Source organism: Callithrix jacchus, chromosome 3, assembly GCF_049354715.1.
Source record: "Callithrix jacchus isolate 240 chromosome 3, calJac240_pri, whole genome shotgun sequence".
Taxonomy (NCBI): Eukaryota; Metazoa; Chordata; class Mammalia; order Primates; family Cebidae; genus Callithrix; species Callithrix jacchus.
This window is the reverse complement of record NC_133504.1, coordinates 13,806,624-13,818,739: the sequence shown is the minus strand read 5'-3', so window position 1 is coordinate 13,818,739 and position 12,116 is coordinate 13,806,624. Positions and strand designations below refer to the sequence as shown.

Sequence of the window (12,116 nt, the reverse complement as noted above, 5' to 3'; positions counted from 1 at the left end):
CATTCACATAAAGATTTGAAAGGAAAGATCTGCACATAACATCGCGTATTTTTGTGTCCTTCAAATATCTCTGAAGCACTCTAGCCCTTACTGAAAGTCTTCAGCCTCTTAACATTTTGATATGTATCTGTTTGGTGAAAAATCTTGGTACTAAACACACTGTTGTAGAACCTGCTTTTTTATTTAATGTATCTTTGACCTCTGTATATCACTAAAATTTATGCTTTTTAAAAACCTTCACTGTGCAATGTAAATACAGAAAAGGGCATAAAGCATAAATAGATTAAAGAATTTTGTAGAAAATGAACGCTTATGTAATCACAACTTACATAACAAATAGAATATTGTCAATACCTCAGAAACCCCTAAGAACCTCTATAACATGTTCTCTTATGACTTAACAAAATTTTTATTTTTCATTTTTTTTAGTTTTTTTAATTTTTAATTTTTATAGATCTGGGGGTATAAGTGTAATTGTGTTACATGCATATATTGAGTAAAGGTGAAGTATGGGCTTTTAGTGTAGTCATCACCCAGCCAGTATCTATTGCACCCAATAGGTCGTATTTCATTTTTCACTCCCTTCTTCCCTCTCACCTTTTGGAGTCTTCTGTCTGTTATTCCACTTTAAATGTCCATGTGTACTCATTGTTTAGCTCCTACTTATGAATGAAAATAAGCAGGTTTTTGCTTTCTGTTTCTGAGTTATTTCACTAAAGATAGTGGCCTTCTGTTCCATTAACGTAGCTGCAAAGGACATGATTTCATTCATTTTTATGGATGAATAGTATTCCATGATGTATGTATACACACACACACACACACACACACATCACAATATGAATCCAGTTGTTTGTTGGAGGACATTTAGGTTGATTCCATGACTTTGCTATTGTGAATGGTGTCGTGATAAAACTTGTGAGTGCAGGTGTCTTTTTGATAAAATGATTTCCTTCCCTTTGGATAGATACCGGGTAGTGGGATTGGTGGATCAAAGGGTAGATCTATTTTTAGTTCTTTGAGAAATCTTCCTGCTGTTTTCCAGAGAGAAGATACTAATTTACATTCCCACCAACTGTGGATAAGTGCTCCTTTTTCTGCACATCCTTGCCAACCTCTGTTGTTTCTTGTTTTTTAGTGATAGTCATTCTGACTGGTATGAGATTGTATCACTGTGGTTTCAATTTGCGTTTTTCTGATGATTAGTGATTTTGAACATTTTTTTTCGTATGGTTATTTGCCACTTGTATGTCTGCTTTTGAAAACTGTGTTCATGTCTTTGCCTACTCTTTAATGGGGTTATTTGTATTGTTTGAGTTCCATATAAATTCTGGATATTAGTCCTCTGCCAGATGCATTGTTTGCAAACATTTTCTCCCATTCTGAAGGTTGTCTCTTTACTCTGTTGATTAATTCTTTTGCTGTGTAGAAGCTTTTTGGTTTAATTAAGTCCCATTTGTCTATTTTTGGTTTTGTCACATTTCCTTTTGAGGAATTAGTCATAAATTCTTTGCCTACACCAACTACTCCAGAAGAGTTTTCCCTAGATTTTATGATTTTGTTGTAGAATTTTTATAGTTTCAGGTCTTACATTTAAGTTGAAGACTTTATTTTTTTAAGAATGATTTTTGGTTCATAGCAAAATTGAGCAGAAAGTACAAAGTATACCCCTGCCCCCACACATGATAGCCTTCCCATCAGAGTGGCACATTAGTTACAGCTGAGGAACAAATTGTACACATCATGATCATTCCGCAGCCATAGTTCATATTCAGGTTCACGCTTGGTATTATACCTTCTATGGGTTTGACAGATGTGTACTGCCATGTATTCCATTAGAGTATCGTAAGAATCCTCTGCTCCGCTTATTCATCCCTCCCTCGCCTCTAACCCATGGCAACTACTAACCTTTTTACTGTCTCCATAGTTTTTGTCTTTCCCAGAGTGTCATGTAGTTGGAAGTAGGCAGCATGGAGCTTTCTTGGATTTTGGCTTCTTTCACTTTGTAATATCCACTTAAGGTTCCTCCATGTCTTTTCATGGCTTGGTAACTCATTTCATTTAAGTGCTGAATTATATTCCATTGTCTGGATGTATTGCAGTGTATCCATTCACCTACTGAAGGACAGCTTGGCTGCTTCCAAGTGTTGGGAATTATGAATAAAGCTGTTATAAACATCCTGTGCACCAGGGCGTGATGGTGCATGTCTATAATCCTAGCTACCGGAAGGCTGAGGCATGAGAATTGATTGAGGCCAGGAGTTAGAGACAAGCCTGAGCAACATAGCTAGGCTAAATTTTCTAAAGAAAAATTTTAGGCCAAGCGCCGCACTCTCGGAGGCTGAGGTGGGCCGATCACCTGAGGTCAGGAGGTCGAGAACTAAAAAAATACAAAAAAAAAAAAAAATTGGCCAGGCATGGTGGGGCATGCCTGTAATCCCAGTTACTTGGGAGGCTGAGGCAGGAGAATCGCTTGAATCTGGGAGGTGGAGGTTGCAGTAAGCTGAGATCGTGCCATTGTGCTCCAGCCTGGGCAACAAGAGCAAGAATCTGTCTCAAAAAAAGAAAAATTAAGGTTACCTTGGTGTGGTGTGGTGGCAACTGCTGCATGTAAGGTCCCAGCTATTAGGAAGGCTGAGGCAGGAGGACTGCTCAAGCTCAGGTTCTAGAGCTAGAGTGAGCTGTTTGCACCACGGCCCTCCAGCCTGGGCAACACAGTGAGACCTCATCTCTGAAAAAAATTTCATATGCAGATACAACGTAATTTTAAAGGATGTGTAAAATCTATTTATGACCACACGGAAATTACATAACCATTGATTTCTGTTGCTTTAAATTTTTGGCTTTGTATACAAAGAATTTTTTCAGAATTAATCTATCAGATACTATGATGAGTTTATATGATAGTAGCAACTAAAATAGCATCACATTAGATCATGAGTGAAGGTTGGTATTAGTAATTCAGGGCTGTGACAGGGATCAGGTGGGTGAGCAGAGTTAGCTCTGTCCGTGACTAACACTAAGGCTTCTGAAGAGTCAGGGTGGATTTAGAGATTAAGCAGATCCTCAAATTCAGGGAGTCAGGTGGTTTGAGAGAATGGTGTCATAAGAACTCTGATATGAGGAAGCCTCTCACATGTCAGGGACTTGAGACAGTGTCTTGTCTGCTGTCCAGGCTGGAATGCAATGGTGCGATCTCAGCTCACTGCATCCTCTGACTCTTGGGTTCAGGCGATCCTCTCACTTCAACGTCCTGAGTCACTGGAATCACAGGTGTGGGCTACCACACCCAGCTAATTTAGCTTCTATGGAAGAGGGTTTTTGATCCTCCTACCATCTTTATAATTTTTTGGTAGCCACAGACTTGGGTAGCTGTGCACTCCCTAGCTTTTAATTGTATCTCAAAGCTCTGACGGCACTCAGTAGTTTAGGTGCCCTTATTACTGGATGACCCTTAGAATAAAGGCACAGATTAAAAAGAATTTTTATTTTGATACACGTCTCATTATGTTTTCCAGGCTGGAGTGCAGTGGCTATTCAAAGGTATAATCGTAGGTCTGCAGCCTCGAAGTCCTGGACTCAAGCCGTCTTCTTGCTTCAGCTGGGACTAACAGGTGTGTACCACCACACCCAACTCATAAATCATTAAACCCCTTGAATTTCATAGGTGTAGAGTTATCATCATTGTAACTTGGCAATTTTGTGTTAGTTTTAAGTGCTTCGGTTGCAAGTAACAGAAAATTTAATGGTGATTTAAAGCCATAAGGCTTTACTTTTTTGCACCTAATAAGTAGAAAGCTGCTGGCATTGATTCAGTAGCTCTAAAATGTGAGAACTTACTTGCTGCTTTACGTTCACAAGGCAGCCACTGTGTTCGCTCCTGACATACATCCATATTCAAGTTGGGGAAAAGGAGAAGGACCTGGTATGAGCCACATCTTTCCCTTTTCATCCAGAAAGCAAAAGTGTTCTCAGACACTCCCAATAGAATACTGCATTGTTCTCATTCATCAGAATGATGCCACCTGGCTTTTTCAATAAAATCTCCAGTTCCCACAACATTTCCTTCTTGTTTTTTCAAAACATTTTGAATGATCTGGACTTCATCTCTGGATCAACATAGTATATAATGGGGCCAGGAGCAGTGGCTCAGCCTTTAATCCCAGCACTTTGGGAGGCCAAAGCAGGCAGATCACTTAAGGCAGAAGTTCGAGACCAGCCTGAACACATCAAAACTCCGTCTCTTCTAAAAATACAAAAAATTAGCTGGGTGTGGTGGTGCATGCCGGTAATCCCAGCTACTTGGGAGGCTGAGGCAGGAGACTCACTTGACCTCCACCCCCAACTTCCCTTTCCTGTTCTCCCTTTCCCTCCCCTCCTTTCCTCTCCCTTTTGTTTTTTCAAAATTATTTATTGGAGTGCAGTGAGATGAGATCAGGCCACTGCGCTCCAGCCTAGGTGATAAAGTGAGACTATGTCTCAAGAAACAAACAAACAAAAACCCCCTAACCCTCACATGGTATTTAAGGGGAATAGACATACAGAAACAGAAGCTCAGATACTTAGGTGTGCTTGAAAATTTAAGAGCTATGTAAATATCTAGAAACATTTTAAAGGACTTTGGACTTCAAAAGAGTATAAATTCAGAATCTAAATCTATCTTATTTAGATTTCAAGGACCAAAGAAACTACATTGACATCAGAATTATGACTGTGGTACTCAAGGAGAGATTGAAAGGAAAATGACAATTCTGCATCTGGGAGGAAAAAGATGGTTATTTCTTAAAAGTAAAAGATTAAAGGCACATGGGGGAATTCATGCCTGCTAATCTTGATCTTCTCTTAGAGTAGTAAAAATCACCCGCCAAGATTACAACAGATTTGAAATGGAATTGGTGGCTAGAAATTGGTGAAGCATTTTAAAGGATTTATTATGGAAAGTCTCATGAAGATGGGCAACAACTGAACGAAAAAGATTGCGAAACATGAATGAGGATCCATTTGAATCAAGTAGCCTAACACTGCTGAATCCTAATTAATCACAGCCTTTCTTCAGTATCATTTTAAAACACCTAAATTATAACACAAAAAGTGAGAGTTATCCCCTCCCATAGACGGAGTCTAGTTGGTTGATGGGAAATCTATTGGTATTGCTGATAATGACAAAGTGCAGGCTAGAGTTGGAAAATAAGAAGTTTGTAATAAATGATAACAGCGCTTTTCATATACCACTAACATTGTATTCTAGGCTTCAGGGGGAGGTTCTACCACAAATTGAAGAGGGTGTCTTGCAATAAAAGGGTTCCTTAGCCTTAGAAACCCTAACAATTGTTGCTTTTCATTTGCCTTTTTCTTTTCTTACCTCTTTTTCCCTCCCTCCCTCTCGTCCTTCCTCCCTTCTCTTTTATGTTTCCCCTCCTCTCCTCTCTCCTTCCCTCCCCTGCTCTGCCCTCCCCTCCCTTCCTCTCCCCTCCTCTCCCTTTTCAAAAGTATTTATTGGTTGCCTACCATGTGTCAGGAATGTTTTTAGGTGTTATGGATACAGTAGTGAATAAAACAGATGAAATTCCTACTCTGATGGATACTAAACAAATGTAGCAAAAGAGTAGTAGAACTCATGGAACCAGGAAAATGAAGCAGCATAATGGAATTGCTGGGGAGGGATGCTCATGGTGAAGTGATGAGAAGGGGGTTTTTGTTTCGTTTTGTTGTTTTTGTTTGTTTGAGATGGAGTTTCGTTCTTGTAATCCAGGTTAGAGTGCAGTGACAAGATCTCAGCTCACTGCAACCTCCCCCTCACGGGTTCAGGTGATTCTCTTGCCTCAGCCTCCTGAGTAGCTGGTATCACAGGTGCCTGCCACTGTGTCCAGCTAATTTTTATATTTTTAGTAGAGACAGGATTTCGGCATGTTGGCCAGGCTGGACTCAAACTCCTGACCACAGGTAATCTGTCTGCCTCTGTCTCCCAAAGTGCTGGGATGACAGGTATGAGCCACCATGCCTGGCCAAGAAGTGGTTTTGAAGGAAGAACCTACAGGGCTTGGTGATAGCTTGGATATGTGGTGTAAAGGAGAGAGAGTGAAGCACTGAGCTTTACCTAGTTATATTGAACAATGTGACTGGACATAGCTTAGGATGAGAAATAGGATGAGGAATGCATTTTTGGCTTTGGGTGCAGAGTGACCTTGGAGTTGATTTAATTAATGTAGTACTCTAACAGATTTCTGAGCCTTATGAGGGTAAAATCCATGTCGTCCACAGTGGACTCGGAAAGATACTCACAGAAGTGATTACTGATATTGAGAGAGTAGCTTCATGGAAGTAGGAGTAGGACTGTCCTGCTCGATTATGGTATCTTCCTCCGAAGAGGAGAGCCATATCCCTGGTTGACCAAGCACTGACGTTTAAGTCAGCCCGAGTAAGAAGAAAAGCTGAGGAATGTTAGAGGAAGACACTCCGTACATTTTCTTTCATGTCGAGGATATTCAGTGCAGCACAGTCCTTTTATTCTTTTGCTTTGAGTGGCTTCTTTGAGTCATACATTTTGAAAGATGAAACCAGGCAAGCCAGCCTCATCTGTGACCTTTTTTCTGTTGATCCTGAGCTGCTCACAGGGACTGTGTCCTTTGCCTCTGCTTTGTCAAGCCTCACTGCATAAATCTGTCCATTCCCGGGGTTTAATGCTAGGAAGTCCATTTGACTCTCGAAGCAAGGGATGGCCTCTGACTTAGCCTTTATTAATTATGAAAGTGGTCTTCAGTCTTTTCTGTGCCACTCCTTAATTTTATATTTCAGTTTATTGAGAATCCTGGTGGAGAAAGGCAGTACTATTTAGTGAGTCCCCGAGAGAACCAAGCAGCAGCAGTAAGAGTCACACCACTTTCTTCTGTTTCACAGCAGTTTACTAAACAGAGTCACATGTGTATTATCATCTATGGCTCCCATTTTTCTGGTGAAGGCATTGAGGTTTATCGAAGTGAAATGACAGGACCAAACCTGTAGAAACTGAAAGTAGCAGTGAGATACTATATCCGCAGCTCTTTACTACAAATAGAGTGTTTCTTCCTTCTATCCATGACTGCTTTGGAGACACATTAAGGATAAGTTTTCTTTTTGTCACTGGGGTGGTGCATACATGCATCAGAGTTTGAGCAGCAGCATAGCAAATCTCTGTCTACTTGTGAAATTAGAAAACTTGCCACTAGATATTTTCTGGAACTCTTGCACATTCAGTCATCCATCTCACATTTGAAATATGTCAGATTTTTCATTCATGTCTGAAATGTATTCAAATATATTTCCTTGAGAATTGCCCTTCACAGAGTTTTTTTTATTTAAAGTGCTAAATTATGTTATATTAATTTTATTATATTTCATGACCTGCTGACATTTGTGGTTCAACTAAGATAGGAGTAATAATATCCCAACAACGTTGAAGAATCTCCGTAGCAGCTGCTTTCCAATCAAATACTTTTTAATTCCTCCACCATAGCTGAATGCAGTATTATTAATTATTGCAAAATTGTAAAAGTCTCCTGCTTCACAATGGAAACTCTGTTGTGCTTATTTTAATGTGAAGGAAAATCTAACATGGTGAGTACCCAGGAGGGTCATTATGGATAGACGGCAGCACAATATGAATGGCGCTGGAGTGTTGCCATGTGCCAGTCAACCTTTATCTCCAGCCAAGGCCCATCAACACAAATAGAAGGAATGTGAATTAGCCATGGAGGCCGTGCGTTTACTATTAAGAGCAACTGTGCAATCTAGTTTTCAAGACCCATGCTACCCAAACACATTTTTCTACATTACATAATGTTATCACTTAAATATTGTCATTCAAATGTGAGGACCAGCTGTGCATATCAGGACACAGCTGTCGGGATGAGGTGCAGATAAGCCATCTGGTGCCTGGTTCTGGGTGGTTAAATTCCAGCCGGGATTTAACTTCATATCCAGCTGTGATAAAGTAAATTGAAGGCTGCATATTATTCCTTAGAAATCACTCCTTCGGGATACTTCTCAGAAATAATTTTTAACCAGAGGTGTCATTGATTGGTTTTACGCTTTCAATTATAGCAATTGCCGAAATAAAGCCAAATGAAAAACTGTTCTGTCGTTTCATTTTCTTTGTATGAAATAAAACCAAATAGTTAAAGAGAATGAAGCTTTTTCAGTCTTCTTCAGATTATATCTGTACAGGGAAAATCTGCAGTCACATTGCCTGGCTTCACACATCTCTCTAGATGAAAAAAGGAAAAATCAGGTGATCCACAAACGCCGAATAGGGGAGCAAAGGTGGTAATTATCCTGATTTCCAGAATCATTATGTCTGGAGATGTGTGACATACGAGAAAGCAATGCCATTTTAGCAACAGTCGTTTTTTGTGCTTAGACACACCTCCTTCTGTTTCAGATGTTTTCAAGGAAAGGACGTTTAAGATCCTGCCTTGCCCTTTTGTATGTGTGGCTAATCCTGGAGTCCGAGAAGGGAAAAAGAAAAAACCTGAAAAAGTGAGTCTCCTCCAGTATGGAATGAATCTGTATTACTGCTAAACATCTTCAAAGTAGACTTTAACTTACTGCAATATTTTAGTTGATATAGATCATTTTATCTAAAGCAAATAACACTGTGATATATTAAGTAATGAGTGAGACAGAATTATGGTATATGTTATGTATGTTAGCAATCAAATAATTTAGCCAATATACAGGTAAAATGGTTTCTTCTCTCTTTGAAACTATTTTACTTAATTCTGGCCACAGTGGTGGCTCACTTATGTAACATCCCAGCACTTCGGGAGGCCAAGGAGGGAAGACTACTCGAGGCCAAGAGTTAGAGACCAACCTGGCCAATATGGTAAAACCCAGCTTATACCAACAGTACAAAAATTAACCAGGCGTGCAGCACAAGCCTGTAATCACAGCTACTTGGGAGGCTGAGGCAGAAGAATTGCTTGAGCGCAGGAGGCGGAGGTTGCAGTAAGCCAAGATCATGCCACTGCACCCCAGCCTGGGTAACAGAGTGAGACTCTGTGTCAAAAGGAAAAAAAAAAAAGGAAAAACACAACAAATTTACATAATTCTCCCATCCAAGTACTAACCAGGCCTGACCCTGCTTAGCTTCTGAGATCAGATGTGTTCAGGGTGGTGTGACCATAGACTAATTTACTTAATTCTATCTCATGGCTACTGGTTAGGAAACTGACCTTGTATTTCTAGATGGAACTTTCCTTTGGCAGGTATAATTGCTAATTTAAATAAACTAAGAAGTGAATGTGGGTGTGTGTAGAGAAATTACTCAGTAAAGACACCATTTTTCAAAATGTGTATAGAGAACATCTTGTAGGGGGAGTATGTGAATCAATGGAACAGACATAAGTACAGTAATGCAAACTTCAAATGCAAAGTTTCAGATACTGCAGTTTATTTTCTTTTTGATTCTACACGCAGAAGTCTTAAGATCAGGACTGGTTTGCAAGGGTTTGAGATGTCTAAGATAAACCAGTGAAAGTGGTATATTGTCAGAAAAGCTGGAGGGAAAATATAATTATTTTCCATATGTTTGTTGAGGAAAGAGAATTTAAACAATATCTTTTGTAAGCCAGTCACAGAGGCTTATGCTTGTAATCCCAGCACTTTGCGCACACGAGGAGGGACATTTGCTTAAGGTTAGGGGTTCACGACCAGCCTGGGCCACATACGGAGACTGTCTCTACCAAAAACAATAAGAAAATTAGCCAGATGTGCTGATGCATGCCTGTAGTCCCAGCTACTTGGGAGGCTGAGGTAGGAGGATTGCTTGAGGCCAGGTTTTTGAGACTACAGTGAACTATGACTGTGTGAGAGCACTCCAGGCTGGGTGACAGAATAAGACCCTGTCTCTCCAAAAAAAAAACAAACAAAACACTTTTTTTGGAACTGGTATCAGGATTATACACTAATTAGCAATTTCTCCTAAATATGTTTTTAAAATCTTATTAAGACATTGAATACCAAATAAATCTACCCTCTAAATGCTGTAGGTGCTCTCCCTTCCATTCCCTGGACTAACTGAGGCTGACCGTAGCAATGTAAGCAACTTGGTGGAGCAGAGAAGGGCAGGCCTTGATTTCACAGAAATTATTAGTCAAAAATGAGAAACAATAAGTAGAAAGCAAAGAAGTTTACCAAGATGCTAAACTGAGCTCCTACTATGCCTCTTGTTTTTAGATTTTAACTGTTGACGGTTGTTAAATATCGGACTAATTCTCTTTTTGTTCTTTTCATCTACAATACTTAAGAAATAATTTTCACATGCTTTTTTTACTACCTGGTTGTGTACATTGAATTGAGGACAAATGGAAAACTGAAAATTACTGCTGCTTGGTGTTAGAGGTTTCATTATATGACTGAAAAAAAAAAAACAAACCAGCGGCTTTTGCCGCTGAAAAGCCCTTTGGTGATGGCAAATAGCCCCTTCTTCCTTAGAACAAAAAGACAGTAACTGGGAGGGAAAGTGTAAGGAAAACCAATTTTAAGTGACTTCGGCTGCTCGGTTTGTGTGAATTCTCTTTTCTTCTGAAAATGTGAGGTGAACAAGAATCTCCTGAATTGGTGAATTTAAAAAATACTTAAAGATAGGCTGGGTGCAGTGGCTCACGTCTGTATTCCCAGCACTTTAGGAGACCGAGGCAGGTGGATCACTTGAGGTCAGGAGTTTGAGACCATTCTGGCCAACATAGTAGAACCTCATCTCTACTAAAAATACAAAAATTAGTTGGGTGTGGTGGCATGCACCTGTGAGTCCCAGCTACTTGGGAGGCTGAGGCAGGAGAATAGCTTGAACCGAGGAGGGGGAGGTTGCAGTGAGCTGAGATCGCACCATTGCATTCCAGCCTGGGCGACAGAGCAAGACTCCATCTCAAAAAAAAAAAAAAAAAAAAAAAAAGAATAAAAATACTTGAAGATAAATATGTATATAATCCCTGTGGTATTTGGGAAAACATAAGGGAAAAATGGGGAATGGTGGAAAATACTTAAGTCAATTAACGTTCATATTAAGTGACAGGTTGTGGAGTCAGACCTTCTACAATGAAAGAGAGGTTTTTTTGGGGCGTATTTTTCATTGACAAAACAAATGGCCCTCAACCTATCCCCTGCATGCTCATGTGACTTGCCAGGCACAATCTCATTTAGTCCTCAGGGCAGCCCACAGAGGACATCAAGCTTGGAAGGCCAGGTCTGGAGCTCATGCTGTCTGACCTGCAGCCCACCATCCCGCTGGGCCCATCCCACCACCTCCCATGGAGCCTACAATTAGCTCAGAGTCTGAATTAGGCAGGGGTTCAAACTGGCACCAAGTTGCACACAATCAGTCTATTGGGGTGTTGGGGGCAGAAATGCCCATGGTGGGTATTATACCTGGGTCAGGGCACTGAAGGGTGAATAGGAATTTGCCAGGTTTCCAACTAGGAAATGTATGAGGAGCCTAAATATGTCAATATTGTCATGTATGTATACAATAACATGATCATGAACAACTACCACTTACTGTGTGCTTACTATGAGCCCAGCGCTATCCTGAGTGTTTCATGTGTTAATTTATTTAATCCTCTCACTATTATTATCCATGCTTTATGGTGAGGGAAAGAAACCCAGAAAGGTTAAGCAACGCGTCCAAATTCTCCTAGTTAATAAATAGTACAGCTAGAATACCAACCCATATATCTGATTCCAGGAGCCACATTATTTCCTTCTAAATTATACTTCTTCCAAACTGATATGTCATGTTATATTAGGTAATAACATCTGATTGTGATCTCATTGAAAACTAGGACTCAGAATGTACACACCCACCACCGACATACACTCTTTCTCCTTAAACAAGCAACCAAAGAAATGATTATGTTCAGGTTATGTTAAATATGCTAGATTAGTAATTCTCTCATTATTTAAGTGAAATAATTTAAGGAAAGTAACTTGAAGATGACGAGGTGAAAGGCAACAGAATAATTTAGCTGCTAAAATGGGTATTGGAATTCAGAGAACATCAGCAGCTTTGACTTTAGGAGGGTTACCTAAATTATACTCAAGTACATTTAAAAAAATCCCAAACAGCAAAGGACAAAGTTTCC

The 12,116-nt window shown here is 39.9% G+C and overlaps 1 long non-coding RNA gene across 1 annotated transcript in view; it reads left to right on the top strand.

Annotated features, from left to right (window-relative positions):
* LOC118152141 (uncharacterized) overlaps window positions 1-12,116 on the top strand; it is an 83,598-nt gene that overhangs the window by 5,063 nt on the left and 66,419 nt on the right. Inside the window, exons 2-3 of the long non-coding RNA XR_004740510.3 lie at window positions 3,519-3,614; window positions 8,417-8,514. This is a non-coding gene — a long non-coding RNA (uncharacterized LOC118152141). The remainder of the gene's footprint in view (window positions 1-3,518; window positions 3,615-8,416; window positions 8,515-12,116) is intronic.